The following is a 15,984-nucleotide window of genomic DNA, read 5'->3' as shown; positions in this document are numbered from 1 at the left end:
TAAGTGCTCTGGAGTCATTTCGTTGCAAGCGGGTTTTTAAGTGCTCTGGAGTCATTTCGTTGCAAGCGGGTTTTTACGTGCTCTGGAGTCATTTCGTTGCAAGCGGGTTTTTAAGTGCTCTGGAGTCATTTCGTTGCAAGCGGGTTTTTAAGTGCTCTGGAGTCATTTCGTTGCAAGCGGGTTTTTAAGTGCTCCGGAGTCATTTCGTTGCAAGCGGGTTTTTAAGTGCTCTGGAGTCATTTCGTTGCAAGCGGGTTTTTACATACTTCTCAGACATTTCACTGGAAGTGGGTTTTTTAAGTGCTCTGGAGTCATTTTGTTGCAAGCGGGTTTTTAAGTGCTCTGGAGTCATTTCCTTGCAAGCGGGTTTTTAAGTGTTCTGGACTCATTTCGTTGCAAGCGTGTTTTTACATACTTCTCAGACATTTCACTGGAAGTGGGTTTTTTAAGTGCTCTGGAGTCATTTCGTTGCAAGCGGGTTTTTAAGTGTTCTGGACTCATTTCGTTGCAAGCGGGTTTTTACATACTTCTCAGACATTTCACTGGAAGTGGGTTTTTTAAGTGCTCTGGAGTCATTTCGTTGCAAGCGGGTTTTTAAGTGCTCTGGAGTCATTTCGTTGCAAGCGGGTTTTTAAGTGTTCTGGACTCATTTCGTTGCAAGCGGGTTTTTAAGTGCTCTGGAGTCATTTCGTTGCAAGCGGGTTTTTAAGTGCTCTGGAGTCATTTCGTTGCAAGCGGGTTTTTAAGTGCTCTGGAGTCATTTCGTTGCACGCGGGTGTTTAAGTGCTCTGGAGTCATTTCGTTGCAAGCGGGTGTTTAAGTGCTCTGGAGTCATTTCGTTGCAAGCGGGTTTTTACATACTTCTCAGACATTTCACTGGAAGTGGGTTTTTTAAGTGCTCTGCAGTCATTTTGTTGCAAACGGGTTTTTAAGTACTCTGGAGTCATTTCGTTGCAAGCGGGTTTTTAAGTGCTCTGGAGTCATTTCGTTGCAAGCGGGTTTTTAAGTGCTCTGGAGTCATTTCGTTGCACGCGGGTGTTTAAGTGCTCTGGAGTCATTTCGTTGCAAGCGGGTTTTTAAGTGCTCTGGAGTCATTTCGTTGCAAGCGGGTTTTTAAGTGTTCTGGACTCATTTCGTTGCAAGCGGGTTTTTAAGTGCTCTGGAGTCATTTCGTTGCAAGCGGGTTTTTAAGTGCTCTGGAGTCATTTCGTTGCAAGCGGGTTTTTAAGTGCTCTGGAGTCATTTCGTTGCAAGCGGGTTTTTAAGTGCTCTGGAGTCATTTCGTTGCAAGCGGGTTTTTAAGTGCTCTGGAGTCATTTCGTTGCAAGCGGGTTTTTAAGTGCTCTGGAGTCATTTCGTTGCAAGCGGGTTTTTACGTGCTCTGGAGTCATTTCATTGCAAGCAGGTTTTTACATACTTCTCAGACATTTCACTGGAAGCGGGTTTTTTAAGTGCTCTGGAGTCATTTCGTTGCAAGCGGGTTTTTAAGTACTCTGGAGTCATTTCGTTGCAAGCGGGTTTTTAAGTGCTCTGGAGTCATTTCGTTGCAAGCGGGTTTTTAAGTGTTCTGGACTCATTTCGTTGCAAGCGGGTTTTTAAGTGCTCCGGAGTCATTTCGTTGCAAGCGGGTTTTTAAGTGCTCTGGAGTCATTTCGTTGCAAGCGGGTTTTTAAGTGCTCTGGAGTCATTTCTTTGCATGCGGGTTTTTACGTGCTCTGGAGTCATTTCGTTGCAAGCGGGTTTTTAAGTGTTCTGGAGTCATTTCGTTGCAAGCGGGTTTTTAAGTGCTCTGGAGTCATTTCGTTGCAAGCGGGTTTTTAAGTGCTCTGGAGTCATTTCATTGCAAGCGGGTTTTTACATACTTCTCAGACATTTCACTGGAAGTGGGTTTTTTAAGTGCTCTGGAGTCATTTTGTTGCAAGCGGGTTTTTAAGTACTCTGGAGTCATTTCGTTGCAAGCGGGTTTTTAAGTGCTCTGGAGTCATTTCGTTGCAAGCGGGTTTTTAAGTGCTCTGGAGTCATTTCGTTGCACGCGGGTGTTTAAGTGCTCTGGAGTCATTTCGTTGCAAGCGGGTTTTTAAGTGCTCTAGAGTCATTTCGTTGCAAGCGGGTTTTTAAGTACTCTGGAGTCATTTCGTTGCAAGCGGGTTTTTAAGTGCTCTGGAGTCATTTCGTTGCAAGCGGGTTTTTAAATGCTCTGGAGTCATTTCGTTGCAAGCGGGTTTTTACATGCTCTGGAGTCATTTCATTGCAAGCGGGTTTTTACATACTTCTCAGACATTTCACTGGAAGTGGGTTTTTTAAGTGCTCTGGAGTCATTTTGTTGCAAGCGCGTTTTTAAGTACTCTGGAGTCATTTCGTTGCAAGCGGGTTTTTAAGTGCTCTGGAGTCAGTTCATTGCAAGCGGGTTTTTAAGTGCTCTGGAGTCATTTCGTTGCAAGCGGGTTTTTACGTGCTCTGGAGTCATTTCATTGCAAGCGGGTTTTTACATACTTCTCAGACATTTCACTGGAAGTGGGTTTTTTAAGTGCTCTGGAGTCATTTTGTTGCAAGCGCGTTTTTAAGTACTCTGGAGTCATTTCGTTGCAAGCGGGTTTTTAAGTGCTCTGGAGTCATTTCGTTGCAAGCGGGTTTTTAAGTGCTCTGGAGTCATTTCGTTGCAAGCGGGTTTTTAAGTGCTCTGGAGTCATTTCGTTGCAAGCGGGTTTTTAAGTGCTCTGGAGTCATTTCGTTGCAAGCGGGTTTTTAAATGCTCTGGAGTCATTTCGTTGCAAGCGGGTTTTTACATGCTCTGGAGTCATTTCATTGCAAGCGGGTTTTTACATACTTCTCAGACATTTCACGGGAAGTGGGTTTTTTAAGTGCTCTGGAGTCATTTTGTTGCAAGCGCGTTTTTAAGTACTCTGGAGTCATTTCGTTGCAAGCGGGTTTTTAAGTGCTCTGGAGTCATTTCGTTGCAAGCGGGTTTTTAAGTGTTCTGGACTCATTTCGTTGCAAGCGGGTTTTTAAGTGCTCTGGAGTCATTTCGTTGCAAGCGGGTTTTTAAATGCTCTGGAGTCATTTCGTTGCAAGCGGGTTTTTAAGTGTTCTGGAGTTATTTCGTTGCAAGCGGGTTTTTAAGTGCTCTGGAGTCATTTCGTTGCAAGCGGGTTTTTAAGTACTCTGGAGTCATTTCGTTGCAAGCGGGTTTTTAAGTGCTCTGGAGTCATTTCGTTGCAAGCGGGTTTTTAAGTGCTCTGGAGTCATTTCATTGCAAGCGGTTTTTTACATACTTCTCAGACATTTCACTGGAAGTGGGTTTTTTAAGTGCTCTGGAGTCATTTTGTTGCAAGCGGGTTTTTAAGCACTATGGAGTCATTTCGTTGCAAGCGGGTTTTTAAGTGCTCTGGAGTCATTTCGTTGCAAGCGGGTTTTTAAGTGCTCTGGAGTCATTTCGTTGCACGCGGGTGTTTAAGTGCTCTGGAGTCATTTCGTTGCAAGCGGGTTTTTAAGTGCTCTGGAGTCATTCCGTTGCAAGCGGGTTTTTAAGTACTCTAGAGTCATTTCGTTGCAAGCGGGTTTTTAAGTGCTCTGGAGTCATTTCGTTGCAAGCGGGTTTTTAAATGCTCTGGAGTCATTTCGTTGCAAGCGGGTTTTTACGTGCTTTGGAGTCATTTCATTGCAAGCGGGTTTTTACATACTTCTCAGACATTTCACTGGAAGTGGGTTTTTTAAGTCCTCTGGAGTCATTTTGTTGCAAGCGCGTTTTTAAGTACTCTGGAGTCATTTCGTTGCAAGCGGGTTTTTAAGTGCTCTGGAGTCATTTCGTTGCAAGCGGGTTTTTAAGTGCTCTAGAGTCATTTCATTGCAAGCGGGTTTTTAAGTGCTCTGGAGTCATTTCGTTGCAAGCGGGTTTTTAAGTGCTCTGGAGTCATTTCGTTGCAAGCGGGTTTTTAAGTGCTCTGGAGTCATTTCGTTGCAAGCGGGTTTTTAAGTGCTCTGAAGGCATTTCGTTGCAAGCGGGTTTTTAAGTGCTCTGGAGTCATTTCGTTGCAAGCGGGTTTTTAAGTGCTCTGGAGTCATTACGTTGCAAGCGGGTTTTTATGTGCTCTGGAGTCATTTCGTTGCAAGCGGGTTTTTAAGTGCTCTGGAGTCATTTCGTTGCAAGCGGGTTTTTAAGTGCTCTGGAGTCATTTCGTTGCAAGCGGGTTTTTAAGTGCTCTGGAGTCATTTCGTTGCAAGCGGGTTTTTAAGTGCTCTGGAGTCATTTCGTTGCAAGCGGGTTTTTAAGTGCTCTGGAGTCATTTCGTTGCAAGCGGGTTTTTAAGTGCTCTGGAGTCATTTCGTTGCAAGCGGGTTTTTAAGTGCTCTGAAGGCATTTCGTTGCAAGCGGGTTTTTAAGTGCTCTGGAGGCATTTCGTTGCAAGCGGGTTTTTAAGTGTTCTGGACTCATTTCGTTGCAAGCGGGTTTTTAAGTGCTCTGGAGTCATTTCGTTGCAAGCGGGTTTTTAATTGCTCTGGAGTCATTTCGTTGCAAGCGGGTTTTTAAGTGCTCTGGAGTCATTTCGTTGCAAGCGGGTTTTTAAGTGCTCTGGAGTCATTTCGTTGCAAGCGGGTTTTTAAGTGCTCTGGAGTCATTTCGTTGCAAGCGGGTTTTTAAGTGCTCTGGAGTCATTTCGTTGCAAGCGGGTTTTTAAGTGCTCTGGAGGCATTTCGTTGCAAGCGGGTTTTTAAGTGCTCTGGAGTCATTTCGTTGCAAGCGGGTTTTTAAGTGCTCTGGAGGCATTTCGTTGCAAGCGGGTTTTTAAGTGCTCTGGAGTCATTTCGTTGCAAGCGGGTGTTTAAGTGCTCTGGAGTCATTTCGTTGCAAGCGGGTTTTTAAGTGCTCTGGAGTCATTTCTTTGCAAGCGGGTTTTTAAGTGTTCTGGACTCATTTCGTTGCAAGCAGGTTTTTAAGTGCTCTGGAGTCATTTCGTTGAGGGCGGGTTTTTAAGTGCTCTGGAGTCATTTCGTTGCAAGCGGGTTTTTAAGTGTTCTGGAGTCATTTCGTTGCAAGCGGGTTTTTACGTGCTCTGAAGGCATTTCGTTGTAAGCGGGTTTTTCAGTGCTCTGGAGTCATTTCGTTGCAAGCGTGTTTTTACGTGCTCTGGAGTCATTTCATTGCAAGCGGGTTTTTACATACTTCTCAGACATTTCACTGGAAGCGGGTTTTTTAAGTGCTCTGGAGTCATTTCGTTGCAAGCGGGTTTTTAAGTACTCTGGAGTCATTTCGTTGCAAGCGGGTTTTTACATACTTCTCAGACATTTCACTGGAAGCAGGTTTTTTAAGTGCTCTGGAATCATTTCGTTGCAAGCGGGTTTTTAGTGCTCTGGAGTCATTTCGTTGCAAGCGGGTTTTTAAGTGTTCTGGAGTCATTTCGTTGCAAGCGGGTTTTTAAGTGCTCTGGAGTCATTTCGTTGCAAGCGGGTTTTTAAGTACTCTGGAGTCATTTCGTTGCAAGCGGGTTTTTAAGTGCTCTGGAGTCATTTCGTTGCAAGCAGGTTTTTATGTGCTCTGGAGTCATTTCGTTGCAAGCGGGTGTTTAAGTGCTCTGGAGTCATTTCGTTGCAAGCGGGTTTTTAAGTGCTCTGGAGTCATTTCGTTGCAAGCGGGTTTTTAAGTGTTCTGGAGTCATTTCGTTGCAAGCGGGTTTTTAAGTGCTCTGGAGTCATTTCGTTGCAAGTCGGTTTTTAAGTGCTCTGGAGTCATTTCATTGCAAGCGGGTTTTTACATACTTCTCAGACATTTCACTGGAAGTGGGTTTTTTAAGTGCTCTGGAGTCATTTTGTTGCAAGCGGGTTTTTAAGTACTCTGGAGTCATTTCGTTGCAAGCGGGTTTTTAAGTGCTCTGGAGTCATTTCGTTGCAAGCGGGTTTTTAAGTGCTCTGGATTCATTTCGTTGCACGCGGGTGTTTAAGTGCTCTGGAGTCATTTCGTTGCAAGCGGGTTTTTAAGTGCTCTGGAGTCATTTCGTTGAAAGCGGGTTTTTAAGTACTCTGGAGTCATTTCGTTGCAAGCGGGTTTTTAAATGCTCTGGAGTCATTTCGTTGCAAGCGGGTTTTTAAGTGCTCTGGAGTCATTTCGTTGCAAGTGGGTTTTTAAATGCTCTGGAGTCATTTCGTTGCAAGCGGGTTTTTACGTGCTCTGGAGTCATTTCATTGCAAGCGGGTTTTTACATACTTCTCAGACATTTCACTGGAAGTGGGTTTTTTAAGTGCTCTGGAGTCATTTTGTTGCAAGAGGGTTTTTAAGTACTCTAGAGTCATTTCGTTGCAAGCGGGTTTTTAAGTGCTCTGGAGTCATTTCGTTGCAAGAAGTTTTTAAGTGCTTTGAAGGCATTTCGTTGTAAGCGGGTTTTTAAGTGCTCTGGAGTCATTTCGTTGCAAGCGGGTTTTTACGTGCTCTGGAGTCATTTCATTGCAAGCGGGTTTTTACATACTTCTCAGACATTTCACTGGAAGCGGGTTTTTTAAGTGCTCTGGAGTCATTTCGTTGCAAGCGGGTGTTTAAGTGCTCTGGAGTCATTTCGTTGCAAGCCGGTTTTTAAGTGTTCTGGAGTCATTTCGTTGCAAGCGGGTTTTTAAGTGCTCTGGAGTCATTTCGTTGCAAGCGGGTTTTTAAGTGCTCTGGAGTCATTTCATTGCAAGCGGGTTTTTACATACTTCTCAGACATTTCACTGGAAGTGGGTTTTTTAAGTGCTATGGAGTCATTTTGTTTCAAGCGGGTTTTTAAGTACTCTGGAGTCATTTCGTTGCAAGCGGGTTTTTAAGTGCTCTGGAGTCATTTCGTTGCAAGCGGGTTTTTAAGTGCTCTGGAGTCATTTCGTTGCACGCGGGTGTTTAAGTGCTCTGGAGTCATTTCGTTGCAAGCGGGTTTTTAAATGCTCTGGAGTCATTCCGTTGCAAGCGGGTTTTTAAGTACTCTGGAGTCATTTCGTTGCAAGCGGGTTTTTAAGTGCTCTGGAGTCATTTCGTTGCAAGCGGGTTTTTAAGTGCTCTGGATTCATTTCGTTGCACGCGGGTGTTTAAGTGCTCTGGAGTCATTTCGTTGCAAGCGGGTTTTTAAGTGCTCTGGAGTCATTTCGTTGCAAGCGGGTTTTTAAGTACTCTGGAGTCATTTCGTTGCAAGCGGGTTTTTAAATGCTCTGGAGTCATTTCGTTGCAAGCGGGTTTTTAAGTGCTCTGGAGTCATTTCGTTGCAAGTGGGTTTTTAAATGCTCTGGAGTCATTTCGTTGCAAGCGGGTTTTTACGTGCTCTGGAGTCATTTCATTGCAAGCGGGTTTTTACATACTTCTCAGACATTTCACTGGAAGTGGGTTTTTTAAGTGCTCTGGAGTCATTTTGTTGCAAGAGGGTTTTTAAGTACTCTAGAGTCATTTCGTTGCAAGCGGGTTTTTAAGTGCTCTGGAGTCATTTCGTTGCAAGAAGTTTTTAAGTGCTTTGAAGGCATTTCGTTGTAAGCGGGTTTTTAAGTGCTCTGGAGTCATTTCGTTGCAAGCGGGTTTTTACGTGCTCTGGAGTCATTTCATTGCAAGCGGGTTTTTACATACTTCTCAGACATTTCACTGGAAGCGGGTTTTTTAAGTGCTCTGGAGTCATTTCGTTGCAAGCGGGTGTTTAAGTGCTCTGGAGTCATTTCGTTGCAAGCGGGTTTTTAAGTGTTCTGGAGTCATTTCGTTGCAAGCGGGTTTTTAAGTGCTCTGGAGTCATTTCGTTGCAAGCGGGTTTTTAAGTGCTCTGGAGTCATTTCATTGAAAGCGGGTTTTTACATACTTCTCAGACATTTCACTGGAAGTGGGTTTTTTAAGTGCTATGGAGTCATTTTGTTTCAAGCGGGTTTTTAAGTACTCTGGAGTCATTTCGTTGCAAGCGGGTTTTTAAGTGCTCTGGAGTCATTTCGTTGCAAGCGGGTTTTTAAGTGCTCTGGAGTCATTTCGTTGCACGCGGGTGTTTAAGTGCTCTGGAGTCATTTCGTTGCAAGCGGGTTTTTAAATGCTCTGGAGTCATTCCGTTGCAAGCGGGTTTTTAAGTACTCTGGAGTCATTTCGTTGCAAGCGGGTTTTTAAGTGCTCTGGAGTCATTTCGTTGCAAGCGGGTTTTTAAATGCTCTGGAGTCATTTCGTTGCAAGCGGGTTTTTACGTGCTTTGGAGTCATTTCATTGCAAGCGGGTTTTTACATACTTCTCAGACATTTCACTGGAAGTGGGTTTTTTAATTCCCTGGTGTCATTTTGTTGCAAGCTCGTTTTTAAGTACTCTGGAGTCATTTCGTTGCAAGCGGGTTTTTAAGTGCTCTGGAGTCATTTCGTTGCAAGCGGGTGTTTAAGTGCTCTGGAGTCATTTCGTTGCAAGCGGGTTTTTAAGTGCTCTGGAGTCATTTCGTTGCAAGCGGGTTTTTAAGTGTTCTGGACTCATTTCGTTGCAAGCGGGTTTTTAAGTGCTCTGGAGTCATTTCGTTGCAAGCGGGTTTTTAAATGCTCTGGAGTCATTTCGTTGCAAGCGGGTTTTTAAGTGTTCTGGAGTCATTTCGTTGCAAGCGGGTTTTTACGTGCTCTGAAGGCATTTCGTTGTAAGCGGGTTTTTCAGTGCTCTGGAGTCATTTCGTTGCAAGCGGGTTTTTACGTGCTCTGGAGTCATTTCATTGCAAGCGGGTTTTTACATACTTCTCAGACATTTCACTGGAAGCGGGTTTTTTAAGTACTCTGGAGTCATTTCGTTGCAAGCGGGTTTTTAAGTACTCTGGAGTCATTTCGTTGCAAGCGGGTTTTTACATACTTCTCAGACATTTCACTGGAAGCGGGTTTTTTAAGTGCTCTGGAGTCATTTCGTTGCAAGCGGGTTTTTAAGTGCTCTGGAGTCATTTCGTTGCAAGCGGGTTTTTAAGTGTTCTGGAGTCATTTCGTTGCAAGCGGTTTTTAAGTACTCTGGAGTCATTTCGTTGCAAGCGGGTTTTTAAGTGCTCTGGAGTCATTTCGTTGCAAGCGGGTTTTTAAGTGCTCTGGAGTCATTTCGTTGCAAGCGGGTGTTTAAGTGCTCTGGAGTCATTTCGTTGCAAGCGGGTGTTTAAGTGCTCTGGAGTCATTTCGTTGCAAGCGGGTTTTTAAGTGCTCTGGAGTCATTTCGTTGCAAGCGGGTTTTTAAGTGTTCTGGAGTCATTTCGTTGCAAGCGGGTTTTTAAGTGCTCTGGAGTCATTTCGTTGCAAGCGGGTTTTTAAGTGCTCTGGAGTCATTTCATTGCAAGCGGGTTTTTACATACTTCTCAGACATTTCACTGGAAGTGGGTTTTTTAAGTGCTCTGGAGTCATTTTGTTGCAAGCGGGTTTTTAAGTACTCTGGAGTCATTTCGTTGCAAGCGGGTTTTTAAGTGCTCTGGAGTCATTTCGTTGCAAGCGGGTTTTTAATTGCTCTGGAGTCATTTCGTTGCACGCGGGTGTTTAAGTGCTCTGGAGTCATTTCGTTGCAAGCGGGTTTTTAAGTGCTCTGGAGTCATTTCGTTGCAAGAGGGTTTTTAAGTACTCTGGAGTCATTTCGTTGCAAGCGGGTTTTTAAGTGCTCTGGAGTCATTTCGTTGCAAGCGGGTTTTTAAATGCTCTGGAGTCATTTCGTTGCAAGCGGGTTTTTACGTGCTCTGGAGTCATTTCATTGCAAGCGGGTTTTTACATACTTCTCAGACATTTCACTGGAAGTGGGTTTTTTAAGTGCTCTGGAGTCATTTTGTTGCAAGCGCGTTTTTAAGTACTCAGGAGTCATTTCGTTGCAAGCGGGTTTTTAAGTGCTCTGGAGTCATTTCGTTGCAAGCGGGTTTTTAAGTGCTTTGAAGGCATTTCGTTGTAAGCGGGTTTTTAAGTGCTCTGGAGTCATTTCGTTGCAAGCGGGTTTTTACGTGCTCTGGAGTCATTTCGTTGCACGCGGGTGTTTAAGTGCTCTGGAGTCATTTCGTTGCAAGAGGGTTTTTAAGTGCTCTGGAGTCATTCCGTTGCAAGCGGGTTTTTAAGTACTCTGGAGTCATTTCGTTGCAAGCGGGTTTTTAAGTGCTCTGGAGTCATTTCGTTGCAAGCGGGTTTTTAAATGCTCTGGAGTCATTTCATTGCAAGCGGGTTTTTTCGTGCTTTGGAGTCATTTCATTGCAAGCGGGTTTTTACATACTTCTCAGACATTTCACTGGAAGTGGGTTTTTTAAGTCCTCTGGAGTCATTTCGTTGCAAGCGGGTTTTTATGTGCTCTGGAGTCATTTCGTTGCAAGCGGGTTTTTAAGTGCTCTGGAGTCATTTCGTTGCAAGCGGGTTTTTAAGTGCTCTGGAGTCATTTCGTTGCAAGCGGGTTTTTAAGTGCTCTGGAGTCATTTCGTTGCAAGCGGGTTTTTAAGTGCTCTGGAGTCATTTCGTTGCAAGCGGGTGTTTAAGTGCTCTGGAGTCATTTCGTTGCAAGCGGGTTTTTAAGTGCTCTGGAGTCATTTCGTTGCAAGCGGGTTTTTAAGTGTTCTGGACTCATTTCGTTGCAAGCGGGTTTTTAAGTGCTCTGGAGTCATTTCGTTGCAAGCGGGTTTTTAAATGCTCTGGAGTCATTTCGTTGCAAGCGGGTTTTTAAGTGTTCTGGAGTCATTTCGTTGCAAGCGGGTTTTTACGTGCTCTGAAGGCATTTCGTTGCAAGCGGGTTTTTAAGTGCTCTGGAGTCATTTCATTGAAAGCGGGTTTTTACATACTTCTCAGACATTTCACTGGAAGTGGGTTTTTTAAGTGCTATGGAGTCATTTTGTTTCAAGCGGGTTTTTAAGTACTCTGGAGTCATTTCGTTGCAAGCGGGTTTTTAAGTGCTCTGGAGTCATTTCGTTGCAAGCGGGTTTTTAAGTGCTCTGGAGTCATTTCGTTGCACGCGGGTGTTTAAGTGCTCTGGAGTCATTTCGTTGCAAGCGGGTTTTTAAATGCTCTGGAGTCATTCCGTTGCAAGCGGGTTTTTAAGTACTCTGGAGTCATTTCGTTGCAAGCGGGTTTTTAAGTGCTCTGGAGTCATTTCGTTGCAAGCGGGTTTTTAAATGCTCTGGAGTCATTTCGTTGCAAGCGGGTTTTTAAGTGCTCTGGAGTCATTTCTTTGCAAGCGGGTTTTTAAGTGTTCTGGACTCATTTCGTTGCAAGCAGGTTTTTAAGTGCTCTGGAGTCATTTCGTTGAGGGCGGGTTTTTAAGTGCTCTGGAGTCATTTCGTTGCAAGCGGGTTTTTAAGTGTTCTGGAGTCATTTCGTTGCAAGCGGGTTTTTACGTGCTCTGAAGGCATTTCGTTGTAAGCGGGTTTTTCAGTGCTCTGGAGTCATTTCGTTGCAAGCGTGTTTTTACGTGCTCTGGAGTCATTTCATTGCAAGCGGGTTTTTACATACTTCTCAGACATTTCACTGGAAGCGGGTTTTTTAAGTGCTCTGGAGTCATTTCGTTGCAAGCGGGTTTTTAAGTACTCTGGAGTCATTTCGTTGCAAGCGGGTTTTTACATACTTCTCAGACATTTCACTGGAAGCAGGTTTTTTAAGTGCTCTGGAATCATTTCGTTGCAAGCGGGTTTTTAGTGCTCTGGAGTCATTTCGTTGCAAGCGGGTTTTTAAGTGTTCTGGAGTCATTTCGTTGCAAGCGGGTTTTTAAGTGCTCTGGAGTCATTTCGTTGCAAGCGGGTTTTTAAGTACTCTGGAGTCATTTCGTTGCAAGCGGGTTTTTAAGTGCTCTGGAGTCATTTCGTTGCAAGCAGGTTTTTATGTGCTCTGGAGTCATTTCGTTGCAAGCGGGTGTTTAAGTGCTCTGGAGTCATTTCGTTGCAAGCGGGTTTTTAAGTGCTCTGGAGTCATTTCGTTGCAAGCGGGTTTTTAAGTGTTCTGGAGTCATTTCGTTGCAAGCGGGTTTTTAAGTGCTCTGGAGTCATTTCGTTGCAAGTCGGTTTTTAAGTGCTCTGGAGTCATTTCATTGCAAGCGGGTTTTTACATACTTCTCAGACATTTCACTGGAAGTGGGTTTTTTAAGTGCTCTGGAGTCATTTTGTTGCAAGCGGGTTTTTAAGTACTCTGGAGTCATTTCGTTGCAAGCGGGTTTTTAAGTGCTCTGGAGTCATTTCGTTGCAAGCGGGTTTTTAAGTGCTCTGGATTCATTTCGTTGCACGCGGGTGTTTAAGTGCTCTGGAGTCATTTCGTTGCAAGCGGGTTTTTAAGTGCTCTGGAGTCATTTCGTTGAAAGCGGGTTTTTAAGTACTCTGGAGTCATTTCGTTGCAAGCGGGTTTTTAAATGCTCTGGAGTCATTTCGTTGCAAGCGGGTTTTTAAGTGCTCTGGAGTCATTTCGTTGCAAGTGGGTTTTTAAATGCTCTGGAGTCATTTCGTTGCAAGCGGGTTTTTACGTGCTCTGGAGTCATTTCATTGCAAGCGGGTTTTTACATACTTCTCAGACATTTCACTGGAAGTGGGTTTTTTAAGTGCTCTGGAGTCATTTTGTTGCAAGAGGGTTTTTAAGTACTCTAGAGTCATTTCGTTGCAAGCGGGTTTTTAAGTGCTCTGGAGTCATTTCGTTGCAAGAAGTTTTTAAGTGCTTTGAAGGCATTTCGTTGTAAGCGGGTTTTTAAGTGCTCTGGAGTCATTTCGTTGCAAGCGGGTTTTTACGTGCTCTGGAGTCATTTCATTGCAAGCGGGTTTTTACATACTTCTCAGACATTTCACTGGAAGCGGGTTTTTTAAGTGCTCTGGAGTCATTTCGTTGCAAGCGGGTGTTTAAGTGCTCTGGAGTCATTTCGTTGCAAGCCGGTTTTTAAGTGTTCTGGAGTCATTTCGTTGCAAGCGGGTTTTTAAGTGCTCTGGAGTCATTTCGTTGCAAGCGGGTTTTTAAGTGCTCTGGAGTCATTTCATTGCAAGCGGGTTTTTACATACTTCTCAGACATTTCACTGGAAGTGGGTTTTTTAAGTGCTATGGAGTCATTTTGTTTCAAGCGGGTTTTTAAGTACTCTGGAGTCATTTCGTTGCAAGCGGGTTTTTAAGTGCTCTGGAGTCATTTCGTTGCAAGCGGGTTTTTAAGTGCTCTGGAGTCATTTCGTTGCACGCGGGTGTTTAAGTGCTCTGGAGTCATTTCGTTGCAAGCGGGTTTTTAAATGCTCTGGAGTCATTCCGTTGCAAGCGGGTTTTTAAGTACTCTGGAGTCATTTCGTTGCAAGCGGGTTTTTAAGTGCTCTGGAGTCATTTCGTTGCAAGCGGGTTTTTAAGTGCTCTGGATTCATTTCGTTGCACGCGGGTGTTTAAGTGCTCTGGAGTCATTTCGTTGCAAGCGGGTTTTTAAGTGCTCTGGAGTCATTTCGTTGCAAGCGGGTTTTTAAGTACTCTGGAGTCATTTCGTTGCAAGCGGGTTTTTAAATGCTCTGGAGTCATTTCGTTGCAAGCGGGTTTTTAAGTGCTCTGGAGTCATTTCGTTGCAAGTGGGTTTTTAAATGCTCTGGAGTCATTTCGTTGCAAGCGGGTTTTTACGTGCTCTGGAGTCATTTCATTGCAAGCGGGTTTTTACATACTTCTCAGACATTTCACTGGAAGTGGGTTTTTTAAGTGCTCTGGAGTCATTTTTTTGCAAGAGGGTTTTTAAGTACTCTAGTGTCATTTCGTTGCAAGCGGGTTTTTAAGTGCTCTGGAGTCATTTCGTTGCAAGAAGTTTTTAAGTGCTTTGAAGGCATTTCGTTGTAAGCGGGTTTTTAAGTGCTCTGGAGTCATTTCGTTGCAAGCGGGTTTTTACGTGCTCTGGAGTCATTTCATTGCAAGCGGGTTTTTACATACTTCTCAGACATTTCACTGGAAGCGGGTTTTTTAAGTGCTCTGGAGTCATTTCGTTGCAAGCGGGTTTTTAAGTACTCTGGAGTCATTTCGTTGCAAGCGGGTTTTTACATACTTCTCAGACATTTCACTGGAAGCGGGTTTTTTAAGTGCTCTGGAGTCATTTCGTTGCAAGCGGGTTTTTAAGTGCTCTGGAGTCATTTCGTTGCAAGCGGGTTTTTAAGTGTTCTGGAGTCATTTCGTTGCAAGCGGGTTTTTAAGTACTCTGGAGTCATTTCGTTGCAATCGGGTTTTTACATACTTCTCAGACATTTCACTGGAAGAGGGTTTTTTAAGTGCTCTGGAGTCATTTCGTTGCAAGCGGGTTTTTAAGTACTCTGGAGTCATTTCGTTGCAAGCGGGTTTTTAAGTGCTCTGGAGTCATTTCCTTGCAAGCGGGTTTTTAAGTGCTCTGGAGTCATTTCGTTGCAAGCGGGTGTTTAAGTGCTCTGGAGTCATTTCGTTGCAAGCGGGTTTTTAAGTGCTCTGGAGTCATTTCGTTGCAAGCGGGTTTTTAAGTGTTCTGGAGTCATTTCGTTGCAAGCGGGTTTTTAAGTGCTCTGGAGTCATTTCGTTGCAAGCGGGTTTTTAAGTGCTCTGGAGTCATTTCATTGCAAGCGGGTTTTTACATACTTCTCAGACATTTCACTGGAAGTGGGTTTTTTAAGTGCTCTGGAGTCATTTCGTTGCAAGCGGGTTTTTAAGTGCTCTGAAGGCATTTCGTTGTAGGCGGGTTTTTATGTGCTCTGGAGTCATTTCGTTGCAAGCGGGTTTTTTACATGTTCTGGAGTCATTTCGTTGCAAGCGGGTTTTTACATACTTCTCAGACATTTCACTGGAAGCGGGTTTTTTAAGTGCTCTGTAGGCATTTCGTTGCAAGCGGGTTTTTACATGCTCTGGAGTCATTTCGTGGCAAGCGGGTTTTTACATACTTCTCTGACATTTAACTGGAAGCGAGTTTTTTAAGTGCTCTGGAGTCATTTCGTTGCAAGCGGGTTTTTACATACTTCTCAGACATTTCACTGGAAGCGGGTTTTTTAAGTGCTCTGGAGTCATTTCGTTGTAAGCGGGTTTTTAAGTACTCTGGAGTCATTTCGTTGCAAGCTGGTTTTTAAGTGCTCTGGAGTCATTTCGTTGCCAGCGGTTTTTTAAGTGCTCTGGAGTCATTTCGTTGCAAGCGGGTTTTTAAGTACTCTGGAGTCATTTCGTTGCAAGCGGGTTTTTAAGTGTTCTGGAGTCATTTCGTTGCTAGCGGGTTTTTAAGTGTTCTGGAGTCATTTGTTCCAAACGGGTTTTTAAGTGTTCTGGAGTCATTTCGTTGCAAGCGGGTTTTTAAATGCTCTGAAGGCATTTCGTTGTAAGCGGGTTTTTAAGTGCTCTGGATTCATTTCGTTGCAAGCGGGTTTTTACGTGCTCTGGAGTCATTTCGTTGCAAGCGGGTTTTTTCATACTTCTCAGACATTTCACTGGAAGCGGGTTTTTTAAGTGCTCTGGAGTCATTTCGTTGCAAGCGGGTTTTTAAGTGTTCTGGAGTCATTTCGTTGCAAGCGAGTTTTTAAGTGTTCTGGAGTCAGTTCGTTGCAAGCGGGTTTTTAAGTGCTCTGAAGGCATTTCGTTGTAAGCGGGTTTTTAAGTGCTCTGGAGTCATTTCGTTGCAAGCGGGTTTTTAAGTGCTCTGGAGTCATTTCGTTGCAAGCGGGTTTTTAAGTGCTCTGAAGGCATTTCGTTGTAAGCGGGTTTTTAAGTGCTCTGGAGTCATTTCGTTGCAAGCGGGTTTTTACGTGTTCTGGAGTCATTTAAAAATTGGGATACAGAACTAAACCAAGAATTTTCAATACAGGAATATCAAGTTTAGGAGAAATGATGAAAGATATGCTTAACATCCTTAGCTATCAGAGACATGGAAATCAAAATGAATGTAGATTTCATCTTACACCAATCAAAATAGCTAAGATCAAAAATTCAATTGACAACACATGCTGGAGAGGATGTGGAGAAAAGGAAGCCTTCCTCCATTGCTGGTAGGAATGTTAACTGATACAACCACTTTGAACATTAATCTGACACTTTTTCAGACAATTAGGAATAGTGCTACCTCAAGATCCAGCTATACCACTCTTAGGCATATATAAAAAAGATGATCAAGTATAA

This window comes from Meriones unguiculatus, chromosome 21 (genome assembly GCF_030254825.1).
Source record: "Meriones unguiculatus strain TT.TT164.6M chromosome 21, Bangor_MerUng_6.1, whole genome shotgun sequence".
In the NCBI taxonomy this organism is placed as follows: Eukaryota; Metazoa; Chordata; class Mammalia; order Rodentia; family Muridae; genus Meriones; species Meriones unguiculatus.
The sequence above is the reverse complement of the archived record's forward strand: the minus strand, read 5'-3'. Positions refer to the sequence as shown.